The 14,013-nt window shown below is 47.0% G+C and overlaps 1 long non-coding RNA gene and 1 other non-coding gene across 6 annotated transcripts in view; one reads left to right on the top strand and one right to left on the bottom strand.

Annotated features, from left to right (window-relative positions):
- Positions 1-14,013, bottom strand: part of LOC127487226 (uncharacterized) — a 340,317-nt gene that overhangs the window by 294,005 nt on the left and 32,299 nt on the right. For all 5 annotated transcript variants that reach the window (XR_011379684.1, XR_011379683.1, XR_011379680.1 and 2 more), the window contains 2 exons: positions 2,182-2,419; positions 951-1,001 (listed from right to left, as the gene is read on the bottom strand). This is a non-coding gene — a long non-coding RNA (uncharacterized lncRNA). The remainder of the gene's footprint in view (positions 1-950; positions 1,002-2,181; positions 2,420-14,013) is intronic.
- On the top strand, positions 7,009-7,117 carry LOC127487229 (small nucleolar RNA SNORA72). The gene has a single exon (XR_007913836.2). It is a non-coding gene; the product is annotated as a small nucleolar RNA SNORA72 (small nucleolar RNA).

The raw sequence follows: 14,013 nt of genomic DNA, 5'->3' as shown, positions 1-14,013 counted from the left end.
CAGTGAGAGAGAGAGACAGAGAGAAAGGTCTTCCTTTGCCGTTGGTTCACCCTCCAATGGCCGCCGCGGTTGGCGCACTGCGGCCGGCACACTGCGCTGATCCGATGGCAGGAGCCAGGAGCCAGGTGCTTTTCCTGGTCTCCCATGGGGTGCAGGGCCCAAGCACCTGGGCCATCCTCCACTGCACTCCCTGGCCACAGCAGAGGGCTGAACTGGAAGAGGGGCAACCGGGACAGAATCCGGCGCCCCGACCGGGACTAGAACCCGGTGTGCCGGCGCCGCTAGGCGGAGGATTAGCCTAGTGAGCCGCGGCGCCGGCCTCCACTTGTTTCTTTGTAAAAGATTTATTTGTTTATTTGAAAGGCAGAGTTACACAGAGAGAGGGATAGATCTTCCATTTGCTGGTTCATCCCCCAAATGGTTGCAATGGCCAGGGCTGGGCCAGGACAAAGCCAGGAGCCAGGAGCTTCAACCGTGTCTCCCACGTGGATGCAGGGGCCCAAGTACTTGGAGGCATCTTCCACTGCTTTCCAAGGTGCATTAGCAGGGAGCAGGACTGGAAGAGGAGCAGCCAGGACTCAAACCGGCGCCCGTATGGGATGCCGGTGCTGCAGACAGTGGCTTACCCTGCTCTCCACAGCATCAGTCCCAGGGTGTTTTAACTTTATGCATCATTACATATGGAGTGAACAATAATAATTTCAGGGTTGCATGCTCAGCTGAGGTATCTTCCAGCTTTTCAAACAAAAGGAATAAAGCAGATGTATTATTGGATTGGAGGGACAATGCACAAAGCAGTTGGAATTTCTGCTTTTTAATTTTAGTGAAAGTCAAGGACGCTTTGTTCATTTGGCGATTTCATGCCTGGGATACCCAATTTCAGTCAACTATAGAAGTCAATAATGCATATTTTAAAACCATTATTCTTGCTTTGATAACGGCAGCTTTACCTTTTATTGTTCAGCGTTTTCTGTCGCCAGCTAGAATGTAATAGATGGCTTCTGGTCAGAAAATAAAAGAACAAAATTAGCATTTTTGCAACCTACTGACAGGTAATGCAAACTAAAGGTTAAACTTCAAAATAACAAATACAGACTGAACCAATTACTAATATTTATGTGTAGAAACTTGGGAAAATTTTGTTGGAGGGATGGGACATTTTGCCCTGCAATTAAGATGCTGGCTACACACCTACATCCCCCATCGGAGAGCCTGGATTCAATTCCCCGCTTCACCCTTGAGTCCAGCTTCCTGCTCATGCGCACCCTGGAGGCAGCAGGGGGTGGCTCAAGTGACTGGGACCTGCCTCCCACGTGGGAGACCTGGATTGAGTTCCTGGCTCCTGGATCCAACCCAGCTGGCTGCTATGGGCCACTGGGGGCATCTGGGGAGTGAACCAGCAAGCAGGAGCGCTTTCTGCGAGTTGCTTGAGCAGGAAGGGATTTACGGATTCGTAGAGCTGCTTCAGACGCTAGCTAAGCATGTCCATGCCATGTCCTCTGCCTTCGAGTCTGGGGCGAGGTTTATGTCAGGGGAGAAAATCTAAGGGAAACAAGAGGCATCTGAAGGCAGAGCCCTGGAAGCCAGCCAGCCCCGAGGAGGAGTCTCTGCACTCCCCGAGACGTCATCCCACTCCAGGCTTCAGTAGATCCCAATGCAGGGATCTCAGGATCAGGAGACCCGAGGGTGCCTCTGTGGACCGCAGCAGGGCATGGGAACTCCCCCCTCACAGGCACCTCTGTGGCCTCCTGACGCATGCTAAGGGACACGCAGGGGCACAGAACTCCTCTGTCCCACCCCCTTTATCAGAGAGGAGGCTCTGACCCTGGGGCCATCCCTGTGGCACAGATCAACCAGAGTCTGCGATGCGGGAGTCCAGACCCAGCTGCTCCCCTTCCGGCTCCTGTGCCTGGGAAAGCAGCGGAAGCGGGAGACCTGGATGGAGTCCCTGGCTCCTGGTTTCGTCCTGGCCCAGTCTCAACCATTACGGCCCTTTGGTGAATGACCAGCAGGTGGAGGATCTGTCTTGCTTTCCCTATCTCTCTGTAACTTTGCCTTTCATATATTGCTTATACATTAAGATACATTCATAATTACTGTGTTTTTGTAGTTGTCTTTTAAATGATAAAGGGAAAAAGTGGATTCACAAACTACCAATGAAATACTAGAGTTTATACTTACCAATGCAGTCACTTTCACCACTACTCTTTATTTCTTCAGACAGCTTTGAGCTACTGCCTGCCGGAAAGATTTCTTGAGCCTTTCTCATAGCTGGGCCTGCAGGCGATGAACTCCCTGGTCTTGTATTTTTCTGGGGATGTCTTCCTTTCTCCTTCATCCTTGAAAGGTCCTCCTTCCAGAGGGAGAATTTTTATTTTTTCCCTTTATGCAATTTAAATGAGAATTCTGCAAATAATGCCTGGAAAACACACATTATGGAAAAACTACACAAAGGCTTCCAAAGACGTTTGTAGCAAAATAAACTCACCTTTCATTCCATTTCCCATAAATCGTTGAGGTTCCCATGTCACCCCACGGCCTCTGGCATTCATGACTTCTGCTGAGAAACTGGCCATTAACCCTGTAGAAGACCCTGTGTGTGCTGGGAGTCAGCTCTCTACTGTACCGTGCAGGCTCTCTTTGGTGCATCTCACAACAGCCATCTTTGAATTTCACCCTACTTGCAGTTAACTGAGTTTCTTAGATGTGTACATTTTAAAATCAAATTTGGGAAGTTTTAGATCAGTATTTCTTCATTCTATTTTTCACTTTTCCTCCACAGTTTCGATATTTGCATGTGCAAAGAGAAAGAAAAAGGCAAGGGAAATAAAGGAAAAAAAAAAAAGAGGAAAAAATGGAAGCCTACTCCAGGTCTTTGCAAACTGACTTTGTACGGCGCATTGCTCTGCAGTTCGATCAGGTTTCTTACAGCTCTGCCTTAGCATTCTTGTCCTGCTTCTCTGACCCTGACGACCAGCCAGAGGATACTCAGGGTCTTCTCAGGTTTTCTTTAACCGTGCATCCTGTCCTGAGTGTGTGTGTGTCTTCCTGTGCTCACCGTGTATGCAGTAGCTTTTAAAGCCCCTATTTTCTATCAAAGATATCATGGCTTTTCCCCCCAGGATCCCAGCGTGTCCACTACTCGAGACAGCAATGGCTTGTCATGGAGCGTCTGATGTTTTTTAGGGCCAGGCAGCTGCACCACCCAGATGGAGTTTACTTCCAAGGGAGACAAGTCAAAAGGCAGTCCACCGTGCCATGGAGGGAGAGAAAACACGAGAGGGGCAAAACACAAAGACCTCCTGTGCTTTCCCCTTTTCTCTTTCATAGGCATTTATTTGGTTGCTGTAAGCCTTGGACGTCTTTTTCACAGTCCTGATAAGATTGATTCTGGCACTGTTTGCTAATGTTGGGGTGTGTCAGATGAGAGAGAGCTCTCAGCCGTTCTCATTCTATTTTGGCTGACATCATTTTTGATCAGGCTTTTAATTAATTTTTTTTAGATTAAGACACATTTACTTTTGCAAGCCCCTAATGATATGTGACATTGAGAAACTGCTCATACACTCATTTTCTATATATATACCTTCTTTTGGTGGGGGTCTGCTCAGACCGTTTGCCCATTTTAAATTGAGTTGTTTGCTTAGTAATTGTTGGGTATTAAGAATTCTTTATGTACTTGAGTTACCAATTCTTTATCACATAAGTGTCTTGTATGTATTTTCTCCTAGACTGTGCCTTATCTCTTCCGACCCTTAACAATGCCTTCTACAGAACAGGACTTTGGTGCAAAGAGAAGGAGCAACACTGGCCTGGAATCAGACACAACAGGAAGACAAAAGAAGACTTTGTTTTTAAGCTGGAAAAAAAATTCCCAAGTATTTAAAAGTGAAAGAGAGGGGCCAGCGCTGTGGCACAGTAGGCTAAGCCCCCACCTGCAGAGCCAGCCTCTTACATGGGTGCAGGTTCGAGTCCCAGCTGCTCCACTTCTGATCCAGCTGCCTGCTAACACACCTGGGAAAGCAGCAGAAGATGGAGCAAGTGCTTGGGCCCCTGCATCCATGTGGGAGACCCAGAAGCAGCTCCTGGTTCCTGGCTTTGGATCAGTGCAGCTCCGGCCATCAAAGCCAATTGAAGAGTGAACTAGCAGATGGAAGACCTCTCTCTCTCTCTGCCTCTTCTTCCCTCACTATGTAACTCTGATTTTCAAATAAATACATTAATTTTTTAAAAATAATAATAATGAAAACCAGACCTACTCATCGGAGCAACACTGAAATTAATCAAATAGAAAGCAAAGTCCCTGTGCCTTCCTCCAGGACCTGTCACTCTCAGTCTCCAAGGCCATCACTGCCCGTTGTGCTATTTCCCCCCAGTGCTTAATTTCTTTTAGCAAATGAGGTAGCTTTCCTATTTATCCCATGGATTGTTCATTCCCCTTCTGCAAACTTTAAGCAATTCCTAGCATGTAGTGTACACTGAATACATGAATGTTGATGGATGTCACACATCCTTCTAGGCTTTGCCATCCATAAAATTGGGTCTTACAACATATATTATTCTGCAACATTCGTTTTGAACATGACCCAGGGGTGTCACTGCATAGAGACCTGTGTTACTCATTTTGACAGCGATTTAAGTGGCTATACTGAGACTTAAACAATCTTTCACTGATGAAGCATAGAGCTATTTCTAATTGTTATTACTACACATAAGCCTATTCACATGTATACTATACATGAGACTACACATCTATACAACACACAGATTTGACTTTCTTACAGGAGAAGTTCTGTAGGAAAGATTGCCCAAAGTGCAGCTGTTGAGTCCAAGATTAAATACATTATAATGGACATAGTGCATCTGAAAATTCACCTTAGAAATACATTGAATTGATCTGCATTTCCCAAAGAGATTGTGTGAGGGTAGTGAGAGGCTGTGGACAAAGCAAAACTCAGAGAATATGGAAGACTTCAGCTGGGGCAGGATTGGACAAAGCCCATAAGCAGAGGTGAGAAGATGCTTTTCAGCCAGACCAGAATTCCTTAAGGGCTGATTCTGAGGTCAGAGTTCTATTTAGAGCGATTGTCATTCTGTGCATCTGCTGTGTGGACTGCTTCCCATGTTGGAACATTCTTTCCTTTTTAATTCTATCTGTTGTTATTATCAGACACAAGCTCATTAGAGCATTTCAGGCACAGAAAGCCAAGATACTGTAGCAAAAAAAAATGTCCTATGTGAAGAATCTCTGTGAGAGAGATCCCAATAGAAAGAAGGGATCATCAAAGAAGGAGGTACTTTTCTCTGAAGGGAGAAGAGGACTTCCACTTTGCTTATGGCCTTGTCTAAATACTGACAGAGTTTGTGGACTCAAAAGATTCCGTAGATTTGGCAGCTCATGTCAAGATCCTCCAGTGATCACTGACATCATATATAAGAGTGTTAATAGTTAAATTGACAACAGGATTCACTGTGTACTAACTCCCCATGCAGGACCTCTGTCCTCAATGAGTTGTACTATGAGAATTAACTGCAAAACTTCTTAAACAGTTTTTTATATTGTGTGTGTGTGTATGCAAGTTATTGAAATCTTTACTTAGTGTAGAGTTGATCTTCTGTGTATAAAGTTAAACCAAAATGAATCTTAATGGAGAATGGGACTGGGAATGGGAGAGGGAGGAGGAGGTGGGGTGGGAGGGTGGGTACGGTGGGACGAATCACTATGTTCCTCAAGTTGTACTTATGAAATTTATACTCATTAAATAAAAGGTTTCTTTAGAAAAAAATTGAATGTCAGATGAACAATGAAAAAAAACAGGCCTCAACAGGGCGGGCACCTGCAGCATCAATCCCCACAACAGAGGGGTGCGAGGGAGAAAGGACTTGGCCTTCCTTCCCTGGGCCTTCCTTGTCCTCCCGGCTTTGTGCCAAAGCAGCCAGGCTCCTGCCTCCTTTTAAAAACATAATTAACACTCTCAGTGGGGTGAGCAACTCAGATTACTCTCAGATGAGTGCTTCCTGTCTTGTTAGCCCCCATGCTGGCTGCAAAACAATACGCCCAACAATGCTTTTAGTTCTCTTTTGCTTTAATTAAAGGAAGCTTTTGACTCTGCTGCATTCACACTGTCACCTCCAACAAGGCTACAAACCTGTACTGAGCACCTCCTGTGTGCCAGACACTGGGCACACCAGGAGAATCAGATACAGCCCTAGCTTAAAGAACTGAATCACTGAAGAAATTAAACCCACAGGCAGCCTTGAAGTTATGCGTCCAGCATTGGAAATTTCAAGTTTTACAAAATTTTAAGGAGCTTTACAAGTAAAGGAGGGGAAATGGGACTTGTGCCTTGGCTGTGTACAACACAGGTGCTTGGCCGGCTCCGCAGCTCACTAGGCTAATCCTCCGCCTTGCGGTGCCGGTGCCGGCACACCGGGTTCTAGTCCCGACAGGGCGCTGGATTCTGTCCCAGTTGCCCCTCTTCCAGGCCAGCTCTCTGCTGTGGCCAGGGAGTGCAGTGGAGGATGGCCCAGGTGCTTGGGCCCTGCACCCCATGGGAGACCAGGAAAAGCACCTGGCTCCTGGCTCCTGCCATCGGATCAGCGCAGTGCGCCGGCCGCAGTGCGCCGGCCGCGGCGGCCATTGGAGGGTGAACCAACGGCAAAAGGAAGACCTTTCTCTCTGTCTCTCTCTCTCTCACTATCCACTCTGCCTGTCAAAAACAAACAAACAAACAAACAAACAAACAAAAAAAAAAACAACAACAAAAAAAAAACCACAGGTGCTTTCTTGCACAGGGCTGGAAGCTGAAGTGGAAGAACTAGCAAAGGATTTGGCACCAGAAAAAAAATCCAGTTTCCACTTCTAGCTTCCCTGCAAGTGGAGGGCCTCTGGCCTTGGTTTCCTTATTTGCAAACTGGAGCTCAAAGTTATCCCGAACTCCCCAGAGTTGTCCCGAGGAACCCGAGAAGTAAAGCAGGAGAACCCTTTATTATGCACAAGAATTTAAAAAGCGCACATGGTAAGGACAGGACAGACATTTGCTGTATTAAGACCACGCGTGTGTCCCCAGACCGGGTTCTCTCCCTATGTCTGCTTTCATAAACACTGGTGATCAAACAGTTTTTAAAATTTAGAAAAAAGAAAGAGAGAGAGAAAGGAGAGAGGGGGAGAGAATGAGCATGTCAACCACGCGGCCAGGGCTCTCAGTCCCAGCCCTCCCTGCAGGCACTCCAGAGGCTCACCAGCGTCAGGCCTCTCAGAAACCTGCCACGTTACGTGCTATCAGCCTCACGTTCCAGCTGAGAGTTAAGTTGTTCAATCACTGCCACTTGGCCAAGGCAGGGTGTGAAGTCACAGTGGGTAGCACGAGACTTCCTGCCAATGCACCACAAGGCTTTCTCCTTCTCCAACTGCAGGCTCTTGGCTCCCACCAGCTTTGGGTAATGAGTCCTCGTTCCCACCCACATTCTACAAATCCGACTCTCCACTCTCATCAGCTCCTCCCTGTCGGCTGCATTTGTCACCAGGATTCTATAACCACCAAGCATTTGCTAAATGTGTTCTGTACTCAGGGTCTTGTAAGAGCTTCGTCATTAAGCCCCGATGCTGTCCTCAAACGATGCTCCTACCCCCAGAAGGTGGAAGCCACCCTGCCAGCAGCAGGCAGCCCACCTAATTTGGTCTGACACCGACCAAGGCTGATACCTCCGGAAGATGTGCGGCAGGAAGACGGAAGCTTGCATCCAGAGCTTCGCAATGCTGGGGTCATCAGTGCACAGGGACATGTGAAATCAGCTGTGTATGCTCCGGCCCAGTTCCCCTTCCCCCTTTGACTTCCCAAGCCTCCTGCAGCCCCGGGGGAGTTACAAAGGACCCGAAGAACTAGCTGCACATAATTGTTTCATTTCAGTCACCCAGAGAAAAACAGCCAGTGGTTAGTCTTCCTTTTCGACCTGCTTCCACAGGAAAGAGAACTTTAGAAAGTGCACAGGGGCCAGCCCTGTGGTGTGGCGGGTTAAGCCACCGTCTGTGATACCAGCATCCCACATGAGCACCACCTGCAGTTCCAGCTGCTCCACTTCTGATCCAGCTCCCTGCCAATGCACCTGGGAAAGCACCAAAAGATGGCCTGAGTGCTTGGGCCCCTGCACACACATGGGAGGCCTGTGTGGAGTGCCAGGCTCCTGGCCTCGTCCTGGCCCAGCCCCAGCTGTTGAGGACACCTGTGGAGTGAATCAGTGGGTATATAAGAGTCTCCATCTCTCCATCTCTCTCTCTCTCTGTGTGTGTGTGTGTGTCTCCCACTCTGTGTAACTATGCCTTTACAATAAATATTTTTACAGTTCATGAGAAAGGGAAATGTGAAGATAAGTTTATTTCACTGCAAAAAGTTTTTATGAACCATGTGTAGTTTTTCTGTGATATGCTGTACTTGAACTTTTTGGGGACCCCTTGGATCTCTCTGTCATTTTCAAAGATAAGCTCACCCCTGAGGATACATATGAAACAAATGAGATCTTCTTCTGACTTCAAGATGACAAATAGATAAATAAGGCTGTGATGGATCGGAAAGGTGGCACAGGGAACTAACCAAGCCAGGAAGAACCACAGGGCAGGCTTTTCATCTTCCATGGCCAACATTAGCACACAAATCAACCCTGCAAGTATTCATTCACTATCCAAATGCGGCTGGTCAAATCCCGGAAGGCATTTCTATAATAACAGTTTTCTATATGCCTTCTCTCTACCAGAAATTATGGGTTCCATAAAAAGCAATGGCAGTATGATTTCAGTTAAAAACCAATTTCCAGTCTGTGTTTCTGTTCAATCGACTTGCTGATTGAAGCCCTTCGGGGACAGCTCTTATCCCACGGTGCAAAGCTCATTAAATAAAACCAGGAATTGGGCAGAATGGTCACACACTTGGTTTACAAGTCCCTTAAATATTATTTACCTTTCTCTGTGGCTTAAAATACCGTGCAGAAAAACCGCGGACATGTTGGAAATGAATTTTGCACATTTCAGGAAGGGACCTGCCCTAGCTCGGAAATTGCAACTTAACCTATTGAGGACTATAAGCTAATGTAATTGCCTCAGTAACTGAATATCGCACATCACCAAGAGCAGCCACTAAATCTATTGCCTGCAAATCCAAGACCATTTAGACAAAATCCAATAAGGCACTATCTAAGTGGGCAAATGGAAGGAACGAAGTGATTACCTGATCTTCGAGCTGGAAGCACCTGCAGAAGTCTTGCTGTTATCAATGGCCAACACCCATGACTAAAAGACCCTGCCACCTCTGGAGCATTTCCAGGCTGTCCGTAGTCATTCTTCAACCACCTACTGTTAGTTCCACCCTCTTTGAGCCTCCTCTGAATTTCAGAAGAGGAGAACCCCCTTTCCCTGTGCTCCATTCTCCATAAGGTTCCCAGGTAGACTTGGCCAGTGAGAGGCCTTTGTGTGGGATTTGGAAGGTGGAGGCATTTGTGTGCAGGTGCATGGCTGGACTTGAGATTTGAGGGAGCTCTTGACGAAGCTTCTAGAGGTCTGAGACGATGCATGTATAACAAGCTCCCAGAAGAAAGCGACACTGCACACTGGGAGGCCACATACAGAGAGCAGCTGCTGCAGGATGAGGCACCTGCGGGAGCCTCCCCGAGCGTCCAGGAATGCACAGTAGCTTCCAAGAGGTCTCCTGAGAGTCAGCTGGATGGGAGCTCCACGCCAAGACCGTGAGGGCTCTATCCCGACTGGTGCCCTGCCTGCTGCTCCCAGTGGGCATGGAACCCTCTGCTTCTCAACGTGCAGCAGCCTGCCCGGTCCCTATGGCCAGGACTGGCTTCAGGCTTCTTAGTGTGACTGCATCAACCCACAGCTGGGGCCCAACACTGCCGCCCTTCTCCTAATCCTGCCATGCTCCAAACAATCGAATATTCTAATGCTCCTCTCTCCTGGCTCCTGCCATCGGATCAGTGCGGTGCGCCGGCCGCGGCAGCCATTGGAGGGTGAACCAACGGCAAAAAGGAAGACCTTTCTCTCTGTCTCTCTCTCACTGTCCACTCTGCCTGTCAAAAAAAAAAAAAAAAAGAGAGATACAGACTGACTGAATGTATTACAAACCTGTACCCGTCTACCTACTGCCTTCAAGAAATTCCTCATCAACACAGACTGAAAGTAAAAGGATAGAAAAAAATATTCCAGGCTAACAGAAAGCAAAAATAATCAGCCATCCTAATATCAGACAAAATAGACTTTAAAAAAAAAGCTGTTAAAAGGACAAAGAAGGGCACTATGTAAAGATTAGGGGACCAGTTCAATAGGAATATGCGTGACTATAGTAAATGTATTTGTACCCTATGCCAAGGTGCCTGGCTATTCAAATAAATATTAGTGGATCTAAAAGGAGAGAAATTCTCCAATGCAATAATAATGGAGGACTTCAACACCCCACTTTTGTCAATGCACAGATCAACTAGACAAAAAAATGGCAAAGAAACAAGAGAACTCATCTACACTATGGATCAAATGGACCTAAGTGGTATCTACAGAACACGTCATCCCACAGCTATAAAACACACATGGAATGAAGCTAGAAATTAACAACTTAAGAAACCCCAGAAAATGTGCAAACGCATGGAGACTGAACAACACAAACCTGAATGGTTTCTTCATAGAAGAAATCATAAGAAAATAAAACACCCCTAGAAACAAAGGCAGATGACGATACAGCATATCAAAATATAGGGGATACAGCAAAAGCAGCGTTAAGAAGAAAATTTATAGCAATTAATGCCAACATCAAGAAACTGGAAAGGCACCAATAAATGATTTAACAGTGCATCTCAAGGACCTAAAGAAACAAGTTCAAGCCAGCTGCCTTGCCTACCATGCGAGAATTGCATTTTTAACCAAGAAAGGAGGACAGCACTCCCCTGACCCCCACTTTCATCCGGGAAGGGCACTGTGCCTAGTGCCAGCCATCAGGTTGTGAGGAGTGGTGGCTGTGTCACCTCCAAGCTGGAGCACATTTCTGGTGGTGTAGAGCATTCTAGAAATCTTCTGTGACTGGCTACAGTGATGGGCGAGGTGGTTTCAGGCTGCAATGGAAGGCATCCCAGATGGTGGGAAACAAAGACAACTCTGGACACTCACGTGGGCCCCAGAGGACTTGCATGAACGTGAACTTGACTCTTGCCATCTTAGGTGGTGAGCCGTAGAGGCTGTTCTTCACGGCAGCATCATGTAGGGTATCCTGACCGACATGCCCATATTAGCATCAAGTTCAATGCGAACCAAGCGGGGCTTTTAGTATCCAAGCTCATTGCAAACCAAGCGGGGCTTTTACCCTCATCACTTTTGTCTGGGGCAGGGATTATTCCATCCACAGTCCTTGCCGGCCTTGACAGAAATGGAGAGCAACACTTGCCAGATAGGAATGGCCATTTCTTCAATGAGAAGATGGAGCCTCAGCATTATTTCACAGGAGCTCCTGCTGCCTGCAAACCCCCAGGGAGCCCGGGAGTATCAGGTGCCACCAGCAACATTCAAAATATCACCTGCACTGCCAGCCTTGGAGGTACTGAGTGCATTTTCTCAACAGCCTAAGGCAGTCGGCTCTTCGTTTACATTTTTCAGGTGTTCATCCTGAGGATAAGACGCAGTGACCAATCGATTTCGATGGTCCAGGGCATAAGCAGTGACAGTCCATTTAGAAGAGACGCTGCAATTGTGTAGAATCTTATATACGATGGAGGGAATTTCATTTGCCTGTGTCAGGGAATGTTTTGCAGTGATTGCAATGTTCCACATTTGTGCCAGCCACGTGAGGCTACCAAATGCTTGAGGCAAAGCCAGTGTGACAAGGAACTGAAGGTTTGGTCTGCATGTCACAGCCGTGTGATGCCATTAGGAACCATAACAGCCAGGGCAGATCTGTCACGATGAGTGTGGCCGATGAAGAGGTGAGGGACTAAATCAACCCAGTGCTCCACCCTTTACACACTCACTGGGGAAACAAGAAGTTTTCCTAAATAGCAGTAGTCGTTAATGAAAAGTATAATCATTCCTCATCACTGTCTATCACTGCTGTCATGGGATCTAGCATAATGAAGCTTCCAACACCTGTTTTACAAGGATCTTGCACTGGGAGAAGGGATCAGATCAATGAATTTCACCAAATGGTTCATTGCTGTATCAGACAGGATAAGCCAGCCCTTAGCAAGCTCCAAATCCTATTAACTTTTTTTTTTAAAAAGAGTTACTTCTAAAATATATGTATTTTATTCATTTGAAAGGCAGATAGAGACAGAGGCAGAAACAGAGAAAGAAAGAGAGAAAGAGAGAGAGAGAGAGAGAGAGAGAGAGAGATCTTCCATCCATTGGTTCACTCCCCAAATAGCTTCAATGGCTAAGGCTGGGCCAGGTTGAAGCAAGGAGCTAGAAACTGTGTCTCTCGTGGGGTGGCATGGATCCAAGTCTTTGGGCCACTTTCCGCTACTTTCCCAGGTATATTAGCATGGAGCTCTGCCAGAAGCAGAGCAGCTAGGACTCAAACCAGTGCTGCGATATGGGATGCTGGCGACACAGGCGGTGACTTGGCCAGCTGCACCAGGATGCTGCCCCTCCCCCAGTTACTTGATAGAGAGGTTTCTCCCTTGCTCCATCTCTAGTCACGGGGGGGGGGGGGGGGGGGGGCTCTGTTCATTGCTGTCACCTTAGATCCAGGCTACCACAGTCCCGGAAGCCACAGGAGAGAACATGTATGTATGTTGCATCTGTGTTCTAGAACCTTCTTTCACTTGACTTCTCACACATTCAGCGGCCAAACTGGCATGAGGCCAACACCAAACCTAAAGTAACACAAAGGAATACCATCCTTCCCCAGCACGCAAGGACCCAAGAGTATATAGCAAGCAGTCAAATGCGACAGTCACCATGGGCTTGGCTCCCTTTTTGGTTATGTCCACTTTTTAACATTTTACATGAAGAGCTATCTGTATTATCTATTAGCTATCCATAGTAGTATCTATATCTAGCTATCTATATTAATATCTGTTAATGTACAGTGGTTCACTCCCTGAAAGTTTCAAGGAAATACAGAAAGGGGATGACAGGTCATTCAGCAAACGCTCCACTCTGCATCATGCAAACTTTACTCACACACATTGTCTTATATCCTCCACCGGAGGAAGCAGGGCTTTTCTCTGATACCAAAATGGAAAACTGAGACTTGTGCAGTGTGGCTTTCCCTAGACTTGTTCCTGAGGCTACACGGACAGTGGAGGTGGCAAAAGGACAAATGTGAACCCAGCTCAAAGGCTGGCCTCTAAGCTGCACCGTCCCTCTAGAGGGGCAAGGAAGTCAGCATGATTATGAACACCGGAAGAAAAGTGTTGACTTTCCGTTACTGGCAAGCACACTCCAATCAACTCAGAAGATCTGGGTACCAAGTCACTTTTAGATGCCAACATCTACATGGTCAGAGAGTTCCACAAGAATTGTGAAATCTGCATCTTTAGAAAACTGGGTTGTGTGTATATATTATAATAACAATTCTTTTCTAAAAAAAAAAATTGTTTGATTTGAAAGACAGTTAGAGGAAGAGGCAGAGCCAGAGAGAGAGAGAGAGATGAGAGAGAGATCTTCCATCTGCTGGTTCACTCCCCAGATGGCTGCAATGGTTGGGGCTGTTGCAGGTCTGGGGACATTGGACCAACACGTAGCCTATGGGCTACGGCTGCAGGGTGAAGGGCACTGGTGCGTGGGAACTCTGCTCCCAAGGCTGCTTTCTCTGCAGGAGACACGGGAGCAAGCGAGGAGAACCACACGCAGCTCAAAACCACGCCTGGCGACGCATCCCTACTCCTCCCTCAGCCCTCATCCACCTGCCCACTCAATGCCATCAGCACTCCTGCCAGATGTGACACCGAGCGACTCAACACAGAAACACGGACAGCCAGAGTCCTAACGCGAAATGTTACCTGCATTTTTAATATTTCTGCCAACAAATT

Source organism: Oryctolagus cuniculus, chromosome 10 (genome assembly GCF_964237555.1).
Source record: "Oryctolagus cuniculus chromosome 10, mOryCun1.1, whole genome shotgun sequence".
Taxonomy (NCBI): domain Eukaryota; kingdom Metazoa; phylum Chordata; class Mammalia; order Lagomorpha; family Leporidae; genus Oryctolagus; species Oryctolagus cuniculus.
The sequence above is the reverse complement of the archived record's forward strand: the minus strand, read 5'-3'. Positions and strand labels throughout refer to the sequence as shown.